The following is a 5,000-nucleotide window of genomic DNA, read 5'->3' as shown; positions in this document are numbered from 1 at the left end:
CAGGACAACAGGTCAACCCCCGGGAAGCGGCTGTCAAATGTTCAAAGTCCCCACTCGGCCACCAGGTCAAGCCCCGGGAAGCGGCTGTAAAATGTTCAAAGTCCCCCCCGGGACAACAGGTCAAGCCCTGGGAGGCGGCTGTCAAATGTTCAAAGTCCCCACCGGGACAACAGGTCAAGCCCTGGGAGGCGGCTGTCAAATGTTCAAAGTCCCCACCGGGACAACAGGTCAACCCCCGGGAAGCGGCTGTCAAATTTTCAAAGTCCCCGTTCGGCCACCAGGTCAACCCGCTGAATCTACTGGGTTGACCTGGCGGCCGGTTTGCTTTCCGGCCACCAGGTCAACCCATTGGATTCGACGGGTTGACCTGGCGACCGGTTTGCTTTCCGGCCACCAGGTCAACCCATTGGATTCGACGGGTTGACCTGGTGGCCGGTTTGCTTTCCGGACCGGATGTCACCCCACTCCCAGGGCAGCGCGGCAGTGGTGCTGAGGACCGCAGAGGGGGGGCTTAATAGTCGAGAGGGAGCAGGTCCGGGGGAGGCTTAATAGTCGTCCCCCGAGGACTCCGGGGGCCAGGCTTAATAGTCGTCCCCCCCCCCCCCCCCCCCGGGCGCTCCAGGGGGGAAAGCTTAATAGTCCTCCCCCGAGGACTCCGGGGGCAGGCTTAACAGTCGTCCGCCCCGGGCGCTCCAGCGGGAAAGCTTAATAGTCCTCCCCTGACAGTGTGTGTGTGTGTGGGAGGGAGGCTTAGCAGTCTTGCCCCGGGTGGTCCGGTGGGGGAGGCTTAGCAGTCATCCCCCGAGGACTCCGGGGGCAGGCTTAATAGTGGTTCCAGGGGAGGCTTAATAGTCTTCCCCCGGGCAGTCCGGGAGAGGCTTAATCGTCATCCCCCGACAGTGTGTGTGTGTGTGTGTGGGGGGGAGGCTTAGCAGTCTTCCCCCAGGCTGGGTGGGGGCCTGGCGGGAGGCGTCGCAGTCTTCCCCCGGGCGGTCCGGTGGGGGAGGCTTAGCAGTCGTCCCCAGGGCGGTCCGGGGGTGGGGTGGGGTGGGGGGCCTCACAGTCGTCCCTCGGAGAGCCGGGTCGGCGGCAGTGGTGGGTTTACGTCCAGCCTCCGGAGGGTGCGCGTCCTCGGAGGCGATGCAGGCGCCGCAGAGAGGCAGCCTCCGAGGCAGGGAGCGGAGCACCGAGGCTGGGGAGAGGGGAGCAGGAGCCGGGGGCTGGGGGTGGGGGTGGGGGGCGTTCAGGACAACCGGTCAAGCCCCGGGAAGCAGCTGTCAAATGTTCCAAGTCCCCACTCGGCCACCAGGTCCACCCCAGTCTAGCAATGGGGTTGACCTGGCTGACGGCCGGTTAGTATCAAGGTAAACTCACCGTCGTCCACAGGAGGGCAGCTCTCAGGCCGGCCGGCTGCGGCTGACTCTGGGGCGGCGCCCGGTCCCGGCAGCGAGGGGCGGGGGGCGCGGAGCGAGACGGGGCTAACCGGGGGGGGGGGGGCGCCTCCTGCGACTTTGGGGGCCGCGGGTCGTCAGTGGCGTGCAGGCCGGGCCTCTCCCGGGGGATTCGGGGGGGCGGTCCTGCGGGCCGGGCGCAGGGGGCTCGGGCGAGCCCGGGCCGGTCCGCCCCGGGGCCGGGGTCTCCGCCTGCGGCTCAGGGGGGCGCGGGTCGTCGGGGGAGGAAGCCCGGGGGAGCTGCACACCGGCCCGCCAGGCCAGGCCTGGCCTGGATGGCCGCGGGGGGATTCGGGGCGGTCCCGCGGGCCGGGGGCCGGGCGCAGGGGAGGCGGGGGGTCCGAGCGAGTCCGTCCCGGGCCCGGGGCCTCCCCCTGCGGCTTTGGGGTCCGTGGGTCCCCGCTGGCGGAAGCCACTGGGAGCTGGACACCCGCCGTCCGTCCCGCCTGGCCAGGCCTGGCCTGGGTGGCCGCGGGGGGATTCGGGGCGGTCCCGCGGGCCGGCGGCCGGGCGCAGGGGAGGCGGGGGGTCCGAGCGAGTCGGTCCCGGGCCTGGGGTCTCCCCCTGCGGCTTTGGGGTCCGTGGGTCCCCGCTGGAGGAAGCCGCTGGGCGCTGGACACCCGCCGTCCGTCCCGCCTGGCCAGGCCTGGCCTGGGTGGCCGCGGGGGGATTCGGGGCGGTCCCGCGGGCCGGCGGCCGGGCGCAGGGGGTCCGAGCGAGTCCGTCCCAGGCCCGGGGCCTCCCCCTGCGGCTTTGGGGTCCGTGGGTCCCCGCTGGAGGAAGCCGCTGGGCGCTGGACACCCGCCGTCCGTCCCGCCTGGCCAGGCCTGGCCTGGGTGGCCGCGGGGGGGGATTCGGGGCGGACCTGCGGGCCGGCGGCCGGGAGGGTCCGGGCCAGTCCGCCCCATGCCCGGCGTCTCCCCCAGCGGCTTCGGTGGCCCCGGGGGGGGTCCTCCGCGGAGGAAGCCGGGTGGGTGGGGAGCCGGACCCCAGGCGCCCAGACCCGTGACCTGCGGCCGCGACCTCCGACTCGGCAGGAGCGACGAGGGGCTTTCCGGCCCGTCCCCCCCTCTCCTTCCCCCCCAGAAAAGGAGAGAGAGCTGACTCGGACCGGGAAAAGCTGCCTACGGCACCTGGGATTCCCAGGCGGTCACCCATCCAAGTACTAGCCAGGCCCGGGACGGTTTACCTTCCGAGATCGGACGGGATCGGGGGCGTTCGGTCCGGTATGGCCGTAGGCACCCGGCCCCGCGCCTCCTCGCCCGCTTTCCCCTGCCGACGCCCGGGCCTGCCGCACGGTGAGCCCCGGTCGGACTGCCCCCCCCCCTGCGGCAGGGCCCCCGTCTCTCGCGGGCCCGGTCCTTTTTTCCTTTTCGAGCTCCGGGGCCCGGGCTGGCCGCCAGAGCCCCTCCGCCCGCCCTCCCCGGCGTCGGGGAAAATACTGTCCCGGACTTCCAGTGCGCCCGATCCTGTCAGCCGGGGGGTGGGGAGGGGCAGTCCCTCGCTGCGGCCGGGGAGGGTGAGCCCAGGGCGGCTTGCCTGCCGTGCGAGGCCCCTCTCGGCCACCAGGTCAACCCCGAGTCGAAAGGGCTGAAAAATTTTCAGAGTCCCCTCCCGGGCACCAGGTCAACCCGTGGAATCGGACGGGTTCACCTGCTGGCCGGTTCGCTTCCCGGCCACCAGGTCAACCCCTAGGTTGCCGACCGGCCTACCCAGTGGCCGGTTTGCTTTCCGGCCACCAGGTCAACCCCTAGGGGTTTTAACGGGGGCACGCCCGGTGGCCTCTTTCCCGTCCGGTCACCAGGTCAACCCGGATCTCCCTCCTTCCCTGGGCGTCCCCTCCTCGGAGGCGTCAGGTTCCATTTCCCCCCCCCCCCCCAGACTTCCAGGGGCCCGATCCAGTCGGCCGGGAGGCAGTCCCTCGCTGCGGCCGGGGAGGGTGAGCCCAGGGCGGCCTGGTCCATGTCTCTAGTGGGCCCGATCCTTTTTTTTTTTTTCGAGCTCCGGGGCCAGGCCCGCCCGGGCAGCCCTCCTCGGAGGCGTGGGGCGATTCCCCCCCCCCCCCAGACTTCCAGGGGCCCGATCCTGTCGGCCGGGAGGCAGTCCCTCGCTGCGGCCGGGGAGGGTCAGCCCAGGGCGGCTTGCCTGCCGTGCGAGTCCCCTCTCGGCCACCAGGTCAACCGCGAGTCGAAAGGGCTGAAAAATTTTCAGAGTCCCCTCCCGGGCACCAGGTCAACCCGTGGAATCGAACGGGTTCACCTGCTGGCCGGTTCGCTTCCCGGCCACCAGGTCAACCCGTGGAATCGGACGGGTTCACCGGCTGGCCGGTTCGCTTTCCGGCCACCAGGTCAACCCCTAGGTTTTAAGGGGGGGACGCCCGGTGGCCTCTTTCCCGTCCGGTCACCAGGTCAACCCGGATCTCCCTCCTTCCCTGGGCGCCCCCTCCTCGGAGGCGTCAGGTTCCATTCTTTTTTCCAGACTTCCAGGGGCCCGATCCAGTCGGCCGGGTGGCAGTCCCTCGCTGCGGCCGGGGAGGGTGAGCCCAGGGCGGCTTGCCTGCCGTGCGAGTCCCCTCTCGGCCACCAGGTCAACCCCGAGTCGAAAGGGCTGAAAAATTTTCAGAGTCCCCTCCCGGGCACCAGGTCAACCCGTGGAATCGAACGGGTTCACCTGCTGGCCGGTTCGCTTCCCGGCCACCAGGTCAACCCGTGGAATCGGACGGGTTCACCGGCTGGCCGGTTCGCTTTCCGGCCACCAGGTCAACCCCTAGGTTTTAAGGGGGGGGGGACGCCCGGTGGCCTCTTTCCCGTCCGGTCAGCAGGTCAACCCGGATCTCCCTCCTTCCCTGGGTGCCCCCTCCTCGGAGGCGTCAGGTTCCATTCTTTTTTCCAGACTTCCAGGGGCCCGATCCAGTCGGCCGGGTGGCAGTCCCTCGCTGCGGCCGGGGAGGGTGAGCCCAGGGCGGCTTGCCTGCCGTGCGAGTCCCCTCTCGGCCACCAGGTCAACCCCGAGTCGAAAGGGCTGAAAAATTTTCAGAGTCCCCTCCCGGGCACCAGGTCAACCCGTGGAATCGAACGGGTTCACCTGCTGGCCGGTTCGCTTCCCGGGCACCAGGTCAACCCGTGGAATCGAACGGGTTCACCTGCTGGCCGGTTCGCTTCCCGGGCACCAGGTCAACCCGTGGAATCGAACGGGTTCACCTGCTGGCCGGTTCGCTTCCCGGGCACCAGGTCAACCCGTGGAATCGAACGGGTTCACCTGCTGGCCGGTTCGCTTTCCGGCCACCAGGTCAACCCCTAGGTTTTAAGGGGGGGGGGACGCCCGGTGGCCTCTTTCCCGTCCGGTCAGCAGGTCAACCCGGATCTCCCTCCTTCCCTGGGCGCCCCCTCCTCGGAGGCGTCAGGTTCCATTCTTTTTTCCAGACTTCCAGGGGCCCGATCCAGTCGACCGGGAGGCAGTCCCTCGCTGCGGCCGGGGAGGGTGAGCCCAGGGCGGCTTGCCTGCCGTGCGAGTCCCCTCTCGGCCACCAGGTCAACCCCGAGTCGAAAG

The 5,000-nt window shown here is 70.3% G+C and overlaps 1 non-coding gene across 1 annotated transcript; it reads right to left on the bottom strand.

Moving 5' to 3' along the window:
• Positions 1–2,572: 2,572 nt before the first annotated feature.
• LOC135979155 (5S ribosomal RNA) lies at positions 2,573–2,691 on the bottom strand. Its single transcript, XR_010596482.1, has one exon. It is a non-coding gene; the product is annotated as a 5S ribosomal RNA (ribosomal RNA).
• Between the last annotated feature and the right edge of the window lie 2,309 nt (positions 2,692–5,000).

This window comes from Chrysemys picta, unplaced genomic scaffold, assembly GCF_011386835.1.
Source record: "Chrysemys picta bellii isolate R12L10 unplaced genomic scaffold, ASM1138683v2 scaf694, whole genome shotgun sequence".
NCBI lineage: Eukaryota > Metazoa > Chordata > Testudines > Emydidae > Chrysemys > Chrysemys picta.
The sequence above is the reverse complement of the archived record's forward strand: the minus strand, read 5'-3'. Positions and strand labels throughout refer to the sequence as shown.